We start from the raw sequence: 13,126 nt of genomic DNA, 5'->3' as shown, positions 1-13,126 counted from the left end.
TCTCTCTCTCTCCCTCTCTCGCTCTCTCTCTATCCCTCTCTGTCTCTTATTCTCTCTCTGTCCCTATCTCTCTCAACTCCTTTATCCCTCTCTCTCTCTCTCTCTCCATCACAGGTGACCTGCTTTGCTCTAGTTGAGTCAGTATTGAGATCTCCATTGAACAATCAAACCTGTCAGCAGTCTGGCTCTACAATTGATATTTAATTGCAGAACTTAACACTAGGCTTTATTCAGACAATACTAGGTGTAACCACAGTCTACTATGTGATCCTTCATAGACTACAGATAGACGGGATGGCAGACTGTACTGGAAATCCCTGACTCACCACAGATGTGTGTACACAGTAACAGCTGCATTCAATGTTTGCGTGTGTGAGATATCCCATTCAAAAATCTAATCAAATGTCACATGCGCCGAATATAACGGGTGTAAACTTTACCGTGAAATGCTTGCTTACAAACCTTTCCCAACAATGCATTGTTCATTAATAATAAATCAAAGAAAAATTAAATACACAATAGAGCTATATACAGGAAGTGCCAGTACCAGATCAATGTGGAGCTATACACAGAGAGTACCAGATCAATGTGGAGCTATTTACAGAGAGTACCAGTACCAGATCAATGTGGAGCTATTTACAGAGAGTACCAGATCAATGTGGAGCTATTTACAGGGAGTACCAGTACCAGATCAATGTGGAGCTATATACAGGGAGTACCAGTACCAGATCAATGTGGAGCTATATACAGGGAGTACCAGTACCAGATCAATGTGGAGCTATATACAGGGAGTACCAGATCAATGTGGAGCTATATACAGGGAGTACCAGTACCAGATCAATGTGGAGCTATATACAGGGAGTACCAGTACCAGATCAATGTGGAGCTATATATAGGGAGTACCAGTACCAGATCAATGTGGAGCTATATACAGGGAGTACCAGATCAATGTGGAGCTATATACAGGGAGTACCAGATCAATGTGGAGCTATATACAGAGAGTACCAGATCAATGTGGAGCAATATACAGAGAGTACCAGATCAATGTGGAGCTATATACAGAGAGTACCAGTACCAGATCAATGTGGAGCTATATACAGGGAGTACCAGTACCAGATCATTGTGGAGCTATATACAGAGAGTACCAGATCAATGTGGAGCTATTTACAGAGAGTACCAGATCAATGTGGAGCTATATACAGAGAGTACCAGATCAATGTGGAGCTATAAACAAAGAGTACCAGATCAACGTGGAGCTATATACAGGGAGTACCAGTACCAGATCAATGTGGAGCTATATACAGGGAGTACCAGTACCAGATCATTGTGGAGCTATATACAGAGAGTACCAGATCAATGTGGAGCTATTTACAGAGAGTACCAGATCAATGTGGAGCTATATACAGAGAGTACCAGTACCAGATCAATGTGGAGCTATATACAGGGAGTACCAGTACCAGATCAATGTGGAGCTATAAACAGAGAGTACCAGATCAATGTGGAGCTATATACAGAGAGTACCAGTACCAGATCAATGTGGAGCTATATACAGGGAGTACCAGTACCAGATCAATGTGGAGCTGTAACGGCTGTTAATGTCGTTCTCCTCCTCGGACGAGGAGGAGCATGGATCGGACCAAGATGCGGAGGGATAAGTGTTCATTATTTAATGACAAAACAACAAAGCACTTCAACATACAAAACAACAAACGTGACAAACCCGAAACAGTCCTGTGTGGCCCAAACGCTGACACAGGAACAAACACCCACAAAACACAAGTGAAACCCAGGCTGCCTTAGTATGATTCTCAATCAGGGACAACGATTGACACCTGTCTCTGATTGAGAATCATACCAGGCCGAACACAAAATCCCAACATAGAAAATCAAACCTAGACCAACCCACCCAACTCACGCCCTGACCAACTAAAACAAATACATGACAAAGGAAAACAGGTCAGGAACGTGACAGGAGCTATATACAGAGAGTACCAGATCAATGTGGAGCTATATACAGAGAGTACCAGATCAATGTGGAGCTATATACAGAGAGTACCAGATCAATGTGGAGCTATATACAGAGAGTACCAGTACCAGATCAATGTGAAGCTATATACAGAGAGTACCAGTACCAGATCAATGTGCAGCTATATACAGGGAGTACCAGTACCTGATCAATGCAGAGCTATATACAGGGAGTACCAGATCAATGTGGAGCTATATACAGGGAGTACCAGTACCAGATCAATATGGAGCTATATACAGGGAGTACCAGTACCAGATCAATGTGGAGCTATATACAGGGAGTACCAGTACCAGATCAATGTGGAGCTATATACAGGGAGTACCAGTACCAGATCAATGTGGAGCTATATACAGGGAGTACCAGATCAATGTGAAGCTATATACAGAGAGTACCAGATCAATGTGGAGCTATATACAGAGAGTACCAGATCAATGTGGAGCTATATACAGGGAGTACCACATCAATGTGGAGCTATATACAGGGAGTACCAGTACCAGATCAATGTGGAGCTATATACAGGGAGTACCAGTACCAGATCAATGTGGAGCTATATACAGGGAGTACCAGATCAATGTGAAGCTATATACAGAGAGTACCAGATCAATGTGGAGCTATATACAGAGAGTACCAGATCAATGTGGAGCTATATACAGGGAGTACCAGATCAATGTGAAGCTATATACAGAGAGTACCAGATCAATGTGGAGCTATATACAGGGAGTACCAGTACCAGATCAATGTGGAGCTATAAACAGAGAGTACCAGATCAATGTGGAGCTATATACAGGGAGTACCAGATCAATGTGGAGCTATATACAGGGAGTACCAGTACCAGATCAATGTGGAGCTATATACAGAGAGTACCAGTACCAGATCAATGTGGAGCTATATACAGAGAGTACCAGATCAATGTGGAGCTATATACAGAGAGTACCAGATCAATGTGGAGCTATATACAGGGAGTACCAGTACCAGATCAATGTGGAGCTATATACAGGGAGTACCAGTACCAGATCAATGTGGAGCTATATACAGGGAGTACCAGATCAATGTGGAGCTATATACAGGGAGTACCAGTACCAGATCAATGTGGAGCTATACACAGAGAGTACCAGATCAATGTGGAGCTATATACAGGGAGTACCAGATCAATGTGAAGCTATATACAGAGAGTACCAGATCAATTTGGAGCTATATACAGAGAGTACCAGATCAATGTGGAGCTCTATACAGGGAGTACCAGATCAATGTGGAGCTATATACAGGAAGTACCAGATCAATGTGAAGCTATATACAGGAAGTACCAGATCAATGTGAAGCTATATACAGGAAGTACCAGATCAATGTGAAGCTATATACAGAGAGTACCAGATCAATGTGGAGCTCTATACAGGGAGTACCAGATCAATGTGGAGCTATATACAGGAAGTACCAGATCAATGTGGAGCTATATACAGGAAGTACCAGATCAATGTGAAGCTATATACAGAGAGTACCAGATCAATGTGGAGCTCTATACAGGGAGTACCAGTACCAGATCAATGTGGAGCTATAAACAGGGAGTACCAGATCAATGTGGAGCTATATACAGAGAGTACCAGTACCAGATCAATGTGGAGCTATATACAGGGAGTACCAGATCAATGTGGAGCTCTATACAGGGAGTACCAGTACCAGATCAATGTGGAGCTATATACAGGGAGTACCAGTACCAGATCAATGTGGAGCTATATACAGGAAGTACCAGTACCAGATCAATGTGGAGCTATATACAGGGAGTACCAGATCAATGTGGAGCTATATACAGGGAGTACCAGTACCAGATCAATGTGGAGCTATATACAGGGAGTACCATTACCAGATCAATGTGGAGCTATATACAGGGAGTACCAGATCAATGTGGAGCTATATACAGGGAGTACCAGTACCAGATCAATGTGGAGCTATATACAGGGAGTACCAGTACCAGATCAATGTGGAGCTCGATACAGGGAGTACCAGTACCAGATCAATGTGGAGCTATATACAGGGAGTACCAGTACCCGATCATTGTGGAGCTATAAACAGAGAGTACCAGATCAATGTGGAGCTATACACAGAGAGTACCAGATCAATGTGGAGCTATATACAGGGAGTACCAGATCAATGTGAAGCTATATACAGAGAGTACCAGATCAATGTGGAGCTATATACAGAGAGTACCAGATCAATGTGGAGCTCTATACAGGGAGTACCAGATCAATGTGGAGCTATATACAGGAAGTACCAGATCAATGTGAAGCTATATACAGGAAGTACCAGATCAATGTGAAGCTATATACAGGAAGTACCAGATCAATGTGAAGCTATATACAGAGAGTACCAGATCAATGTGGAGCTCTATACAGGGAGTACCAGATCAATGTGGAGCTATATACAGGAAGTACCAGATCAATGTGGAGCTATATACAGGAAGTACCAGATCAATGTGAAGCTATATACAGAGAGTACCAGATCAATGTGGAGCTCTATACAGGGAGTACCAGTACCAGATCAATGTGGAGCTATAAACAGGGAGTACCAGATCAATGTGGAGCTATATACAGAGAGTACCAGTACCAGATCAATGTGGAGCTATATACAGGGAGTACCAGTACCAGATCAATGTGGAGCTATATACAGGGAGTACCAGATCAATGTGGAGCTATATACAGGGAGTACCAGTACCAGATCAATGTGGAGCTATATACAGAGAGTACCAGATCAATGTGGAGCTATATACAGGGAGTACCACATCAATGTGGAGCTATATACAGGGAGTACCAGTACCAGATCAATGTGGAGCTATATACAGGGAGTACCAGTACCAGATCAATGTGGAGCTATATACAGGGAGTACCAGTACCAGATCAATGTGGAGCTATATACAGGGAGTACCAGATCAATGTGAAGCTATATACAGAGAGTACCAGATCAATGTGGAGCTATATACAGAGAGTACCAGATCAATGTGGAGCTATATACAGGGAGTACCAGGTCAATGTGAAGCTATATACAGAGAGTACCAGATCAATGTGGAGCTATATACAGGGAGTACCAGTACCAGATCAATGTGGAGCTATAAACAGAGAGTACCAGATCAATGTGGAGCTATATACAGGGAGTACCAGATCAATGTGGAGCTATATACAGGGAGTACCAGTACCAGATCAATGTGGAGCTATATACAGAGAGTACCAGTACCAGATCAATGTGGAGCTATATACAGAGAGTACCAGATCAATGTGGAGCTATATACAGAGAGTACCAGATCAATGTGGAGCTATATACAGGGAGTACCAGTACCAGATCAATGTGGAGCTATATACAGGGAGTACCAGTACCAGATCAATGTGGAGCTATATACAGGGAGTACCAGATCAATGTGGAGCTATATACAGGGAGTACCAGTACCAGATCAATGTGGAGCTATACACAGAGAGTACCAGATCAATGTGGAGCTATATACAGGGAGTACCAGATCAATGTGAAGCTATATACAGAGAGTACCAGATCAATTTGGAGCTATATACAGAGAGTACCAGATCAATGTGGAGCTCTATACAGGGAGTACCAGATCAATGTGGAGCTATATACAGGAAGTACCAGATCAATGTGAAGCTATATACAGGAAGTACCAGATCAATGTGAAGCTATATACAGGAAGTACCAGATCAATGTGAAGCTATATACAGAGAGTACCAGATCAATGTGGAGCTCTATACAGGGAGTACCAGATCAATGTGGAGCTATATACAGGAAGTACCAGATCAATGTGGAGCTATATACAGGAAGTACCAGATCAATGTGAAGCTATATACAGAGAGTACCAGATCAATGTGGAGCTCTATACAGGGAGTACCAGTACCAGATCAATGTGGAGCTATAAACAGGGAGTACCAGATCAATGTGGAGCTATATACAGAGAGTACCAGTACCAGATCAATGTGGAGCTATATACAGGGAGTACCAGATCAATGTGGAGCTCTATACAGGGAGTACCAGTACCAGATCAATGTGGAGCTATATACAGGGAGTACCAGTACCAGATCAATGTGGAGCTATATACAGGAAGTACCAGTACCAGATCAATGTGGAGCTATATACAGGGAGTACCAGTACCCGATCAATGTGGAGCTATAAACAGAGAGTACCAGATCAATGTGGAGCTATATACAGGAAGTACCAGATCAATGTGAAGCTATATACAGGAAGTACCAGATCAATGTGAAGCTATATACAGGGAGTACCAGATCAATGTGAAAGCTATAAACAGAGAGTACCAGATCAATGTGGAGCTATATACAGGAAATACCAGATCAATGTGGAGCTATATACAGGAAGTACCAGATCAATGTGGAGCTATATACAGGAAATACCAGATCAATGTGGAGCTATATACAGGAAGTACCAGATCAATGTGAAGCTATAAACAGAGAGTACCAGATCAATGTGGAGCTATAAACAGGGAGTACCAGATCAATGTGGAGCTATATACAGGGAGTACCAGTACCAGATCAATGTGGAGCTATATATAGGGAGTACCAGTACCAGATCAATGTGGAGCTATATACAGGGAGTACCAGATCAATGTGGAGCTATATACAGGGAGTACCAGTACCAGATCAATGTGGAGCTATATACAGGGAGTACCAGTACCAGATCAATGTGGAGCTCGATACAGGGAGTACCAGTACCAGATCAATGTGGAGCTATATACAGGGAGTACCAGTACCCGATCAATGTGGAGCTGTAGACAGGGAGTACCAGTACCTGATCAATGTGCAGAGGTATGAGGTATTTGAGGTAGATATGTACATGAAGGCAGGGTAATGTGACTAGGCATCACGATAGATAATAATAAGGTATTTGAGGTAGATATGTAAATGAAGGCAGGGTAATGTGACTAGGCATCACGATAGATAATAATAAGGTATTTGAGGTAGATATGTACATGAAGGCAGGGTAAAGTGACTAGACATCAGGGTAAAGTGACTAGACATCAGGATAGATAATAATAAGGTATTTGAGGTAGATATGTACATGAAGGCAGGGTAAAGTGACAAGGCATCAGGACAGATAATAATAAGGTATTTGAGGTAGATATGTACATGAAGGCAGGGTAAAGTGAATAGGCATCAGGATAGATAATAATAAGGTATTTGAGGTAGATATGTACATGAAGGCAGGGTAAAGTGACTAGGCATCAGGATAGATAATAATAAGGTATTTGAGGTAGATATGTACATGAAGGCAGGGTAAAGTGAATAGGCATCAGGATAGATAATAATAAGGTATTTGAGGTAGATATGTACATGAAGGCATGGTAAAGTGACTAGGCATCAGGATAGATTATAATAAGAGTAAAATAAAGAACAGAGTAGCAGCAGCATATGACGAGCCAGCAGCATACTACCCTGTATACCACTGCCGGCTTGCTTCTGAAGCTAAGCAGGGTTGGTCCTGGTCAGTCCCTGGATGGGAGAACAGATGCTGCTGGAAGTGGTGTTGGAGGGGCAGTAGGAGGCACTCTTTCCTCTGGTCTAAAAAATATCCCATAGCCCCAGGGCAGTGATTGGGCCCTGTGTAGGGTGCAGTCTTTTGGATGGGACGTTAAATGGGTGTCCTGACTCTCTTGAGGTCATTAAAGATCCCATGGCACTTTTCATAAGAGTAGTGGTGTTAACCCCAGTGTCCTGGCTATATTCCCAATCTGGCCCTCATACCATCACGGTCACCTAATAATCCCCAGTTTACGATTGGCTCATTCATCCCCACTCCTCTCCCCTGTAACTATCCCCCAGGTCGTTGCTGTAAATGAAAACGTGTTCTCAGTCAACTTACCTGGTAATGTAAGTAAAAGTATGTGTTTGTGTTGTGCCATTATGCATGTGGGTTTTGTTTGAGAGTCCATCCTTTTTATCTGTCACCGTCAGTTCCCTAATCTGGCCACAGGGGATGATGTGACGCCTGTAGTAGTGCTGCGTGGGTCACAACCCTCAGTCCCCATGGTTATATCCACGTGGCGGGCAGGTTTAGAGGCAAAGAAATATTGTCTAGATGAAGGGCGGGTAGGTGGCAGACGGGTTGAATGAAGAGAAAACACACATAAATGTATCATTCTTGTGCAATTCATATCTATAGGCTACATTGAGGTTTTTCTTTCAGTATTTGTATCTGCCGTTATTGCGTAGCCTAAGCCTCAGCTATACGGCTAACTGTACTCTCCCCAAACACACACCACGATTGCCAAATGCTTTTGGGAACTTGGGCAGAAAAAGCTAATGTTGATCCACTGAGGCAAAAAGGAAAAAGTCAGCGTTTAATTGAAGGAGACAAAAGCTGCGAAATGGAGAGTTGAAAGTAAAGAGAAAGGAGGGCCAGAAAAGTAATGTTTGGGAAAGATTTGGTGAAGTGGTAAAAGAGGATGATATGTTATGTGTGACTTGGTGAAGTAGTAAAAGAGGACGATATGTTATGTGTGACTTGGTGAAGTAGTAAAAGAGGACGTTATGTTATGTGTGACTTGGTGAAGTAGTAAAATAGGACGTTATGTTATGTGTGACTTGGTGAAGTAGTAAAAGAGGACGATATGTTATGTGTGACTTGGTGAAGTAGTAAAAGAGGACGTTATGTTATGTGTGACTTGGTGAAGTAGTAAAAGAGGACGATATGTTATGTGTGACTAGGTGAAGTAGTAAAAGAGGATGATATGTTATGTGTGACTAGGTGAAGTAGTAAAAGAGGATGATATGTTATGTGTGACTTGGTGAAGTAGTAAAAGAGGATGATATGTTATGTGTGACTAGGTGAAGTAGTAAAAGAGGATGATATGTTATGTGTGACTTGGTGAAGTAGTAAAAGAGGATGATATGTTATGTGTGACTTGGTGAAGTAGTAAAAGAGGATGATATGTTATGTGTGACTTGGTGAAGTAGTAAAAGAGGACGATATGTTATGTGTGACTTGGTGAAGTAGTAAAAGAGGATGATATGTTATGTGTGACTTGGTGAAGTAGTAAAAGAGGATGATATGTTATGTGTGACTTGGTGAAGTAGTAAAATAGGACGATATGTTATGTGTGACTTGGTGAAGTAGTAAAAGAGGATGATATGTTATGTGTGACTTGGTGAAGTAGTAAAAGAGGACAATATGTTATGTGTGACTTGGTGAAGTAGTAAAAGAGGATGATGATAGCAGTGCCGCCTATGCTTTGTGTGATGATTGTGAGGCGCTATACAAATTCTACAATTACAAGACGGCGATTTCAAAATGGCACGTCAAGGGAACTGTAGGCTACTGTTCAGATGGACACAGACTGTAGTTCTATAACCTCTCACATTGCCTAATTTAATATTAACTACTGCAGAGGTAAGACCTTATTGCAGTAAAATTACACACTAAATGTAAATGTTGATTTGGGAACAGGAGTGGAGAAATATTATATTTATTTCAACATCTTGAGAGAATAAATGTACAGTTAGGGACCATCTGTAAAGGTGCTATCTTTATCTTATCTTTATCTAATAAAAACTGATATTATTTCAACCAGATAAAATATGCATCCAAGCCGAACTGAAATCTTATCAGAAATATGTTGGGTAGTTTTTCTAGCTTTTAATTTCCTTAAAACCGGTCAAACTGGATATTTTGTATGTAAAATCTCTCCTTATTAAAACACTTATTTTTTTCATGTTCTCCCCGGTCCCTAAACATCTTCGCTGTGCTGACAAAGAAAACTTTAACGATGTCAGTTAGATTGAAGCATTCATTTATGACATTATTCTGAAGAGCAATGGTTTATTTAGTATTTTAGGGCAGAAGTAATAACAGAAGAGAAGCTCTATGTATCTAATTATAGACAAATTGACTAACAAATATCCTACCAAAATGTACCACTACCAAACTATAGGCAGAAACATAGGCTTATCTAAAAAGGCCTGTCAAAGAAACGCTATACCATGTTTGACTGTACAGTGAATTTCTGTATTTGTGGGTTAGGGTCGGGTGTGGGCCTCAGATATTCCCTTTATCACATGTAGTCGGGCGGTTGCGGATGAACAAACAGTTGACCTGTGCCTCACTAGCCTGCAGCATGGGCCAGAGTGAATAGGGAACAACAGAGTTACCTACAGACCATTAGAGCACAGAGAATTTGATGGCACCCAGTTAAACACACCCTGAACACTGAATAGAGTGGGATAGAGAGAGAGAGTGATCTCAGTAAGACAAAAATAAATGGTGTTCCAAAAAAGGTCCAGTTGCCAGGACAACAAATACAAATTCCGTCTAAACACCGTTGCCCTAGAGCACACAAAAAAACAATACATAACTCGGCCTAAACATCAACACCACAGGTAACTTGGAGACAAGGCAAGAACACCACAAGAGACAAGGCAAGATGGGCCTTCTATGCCATCAAAAGGAACAAAAAATAAGACATCCCAATTAGGATCTGAATACATATATTTCTATCAGTTATAGAACCTCTCTATGGTAGTGAGGTCTGGGGTCCACTTCATCAACCAAGAATTCACAAAATGGTACAAACACCAAATTGGGACTGCATGCAGATATCTGCAAAAATTCCCAAACAATGCATGCAGATTAGAATTAGGACTATACCTGGTAGTTATGAAAATCCAGAAAAGAGCTGTTTAATTCTACAACCACCTAAAAGGAAGCGATGCCTACACATTTTATCACAAAGCCCTCAACTACAGAGACATTTACCTGGAGAAGAGTCCCCTCAGCCTGCTGGTTGTGGGACTCTGTTCACAAACAAAAACACACCCCACAGAGCCCAAGGCCAGCAACACAATTGGACACAACCAAATCATGAGAAAACAAAAAGATAACTATTTGACACACTGGAAAGAATCATCCAAAAAACAGAGCAAACTAGAATGCTATTTGGCCCTAAACAGAGACGTCACAGTGGCAGAATACCTGACCACTGTGACTGACCCAGAATTGAGGAAATCCTTGACTATGTACAGACTTAGTGAGCATAGCCTTGTTATAGAGAGAGGCGGCCATAGGCAGAGGAGGTGGAAACTGAGTTACACTTCCTAACATCCTGCCAAATGTATCGCATACATAGTGACACATATTTCCCACAAATCATACAGACCCACAAATAATTTGAAAACAAATCAGGCATTGATAAACTCCCATATCTGTTAGGAGAAATAGTGCAGTGTGCCATCATACCAGCCAGATGTGTGTCCCGTTGCCATGAGAAAGGGGCAACCAGTGGAGCACAAACAACATTGTAAATACAACATATATTTATCTGTTTATTTACAGTTGAAGTCGGAAGTTTACATACACTTAGGTTGGAGTCATTAAAACTCGTTTTTCAACCACTCCACAAATGTCTTGTTAACAAACTATAGTTTTGGCAAGTTGGTTAGGACATTTACTTTGTTCATGACACAAGTCATTTTTCCAACAATTGTTTACAGACAGATTATTTCACTTATAATTCACTGTGTCACAATTCCAGCGGGTCAGAAGTTTACATACACTAAGTTGACTGTGCCTTTAAAACAGCTTGGAAAATTACAGAAAAGGATGTCATGGCTTTAGAAGCTTCTGATAGGCTAATTGACATCATTTGAGTCAATTGGAGGTGTACCTGTGGATGTATTTCAAGGCCTACCTTCAAACTCAGTGCCTCTTTGCTTGACATCATGGGAAAATCAAAAGAAATCAGCCAAGACTTCAGAAAAAAACTGTAGACCTCCACAAGTCTGATTCATCCCTGGGAGCAATTTCTAAATGCCTGAAGGTACCACGTTCATCTGTACAAACAATAGTATGCAAGTATAAACACCATGGGACCACGCAGGCGTCATACCGCTCAGGAAGGAAACGCGTTTTGTCTCCTAGAGATGAACGTACTTTGGTGCGAAAACTGCAAATCAATCCCAGAACAACAGCAAAGGACCTTGTGAAGATGCTGGAGGAAACAGGTACAAAAGTATCTATATCCACAGTAAAACGAGTCCTATATCGACATAACCTGAAAGGCTGCTCAGCAAGGAAGAAGCCACTGCTCCAAAACCGCCATAAAAAAGCCAGACTACGGTTTGCAACTGCACATGGGGACAAAGATCGTACTTTTTGGAGAAATGTTCTCTGGTCTGATGAAACATTAATAGAACTGTTTGGCCATAATGACCATCATTATGTTTGGAGGAAAAAGGGGGAGGCTTGCAAGCCGGAAAACATCCTCCCAACCGTGAAGCACAGGGGTGGCAGCATCATGTTGTGGTGGTGCTTTGCTGCAGGAGGGACTGGTGCACTTCACAAAATAGATGGTATCATGAGGGAGGAACATTATGTGGATATATTGAAGCAACATCTCAAGACATCAGTCAGGAAGTTAAGGCTTGGTCGCAAATGGGTCTTCCAAATGGACAATGACCCCAAGCATAATTCCAAAGTTATGGCAAAATGGCTTAAGGACAACAAAGTCAAGGTTTTGGAGTGGCCATCACAAAGCCTTGACCTCAATCCTATAGAAAATTTGTGGGCAGAACTGAAAAAGCGTGTGCGAGCAAGGAGGCCTACAAACCTGACTCAGTTACACCAGCTCTGTCAGGAGGAATGGGCCAAAATTCACCCAACTTATTGTGGGGAGCTTGTGGAAGGCTACCCAAAATATTTGACTCAATTTAAACAATTTAAAGGCAATGCTACCAAATACTAATTGAGTGTTTGTAAACTTCTGACCCACTGGGAATGTGATGAAAGAAATAAAAGCTGAAATAAATCATTCTCTCTACTATTATTCTGACATTTCACATTCTTAAAATAAAGTGGTGATCCTAACTGATCTAAGACAGGGAATATTTACTAGGATTAAATGTCAGGAATTGTGAAAAACTGAGTTTAAATGTATTTGGCTAAGGTGTATGTAAACTTCCGATTTCAACTGTATCTTCCCCTACTATTCGTACTACAACTATTTGCACATTGCTGATAATATAATACTTGAAATGTCTTTATCTTTTAGAAACCTTTTTGAGTGCATTGTTTACTGTTAATTTCTAATCTTTTTTGGGGGATATTGTT

This window comes from Salvelinus namaycush, chromosome 36 (genome assembly GCF_016432855.1).
Source record: "Salvelinus namaycush isolate Seneca chromosome 36, SaNama_1.0, whole genome shotgun sequence".
Taxonomy (NCBI): domain Eukaryota; kingdom Metazoa; phylum Chordata; class Actinopteri; order Salmoniformes; family Salmonidae; genus Salvelinus; species Salvelinus namaycush.
Note: the sequence above shows the minus strand (reverse complement) of the source record.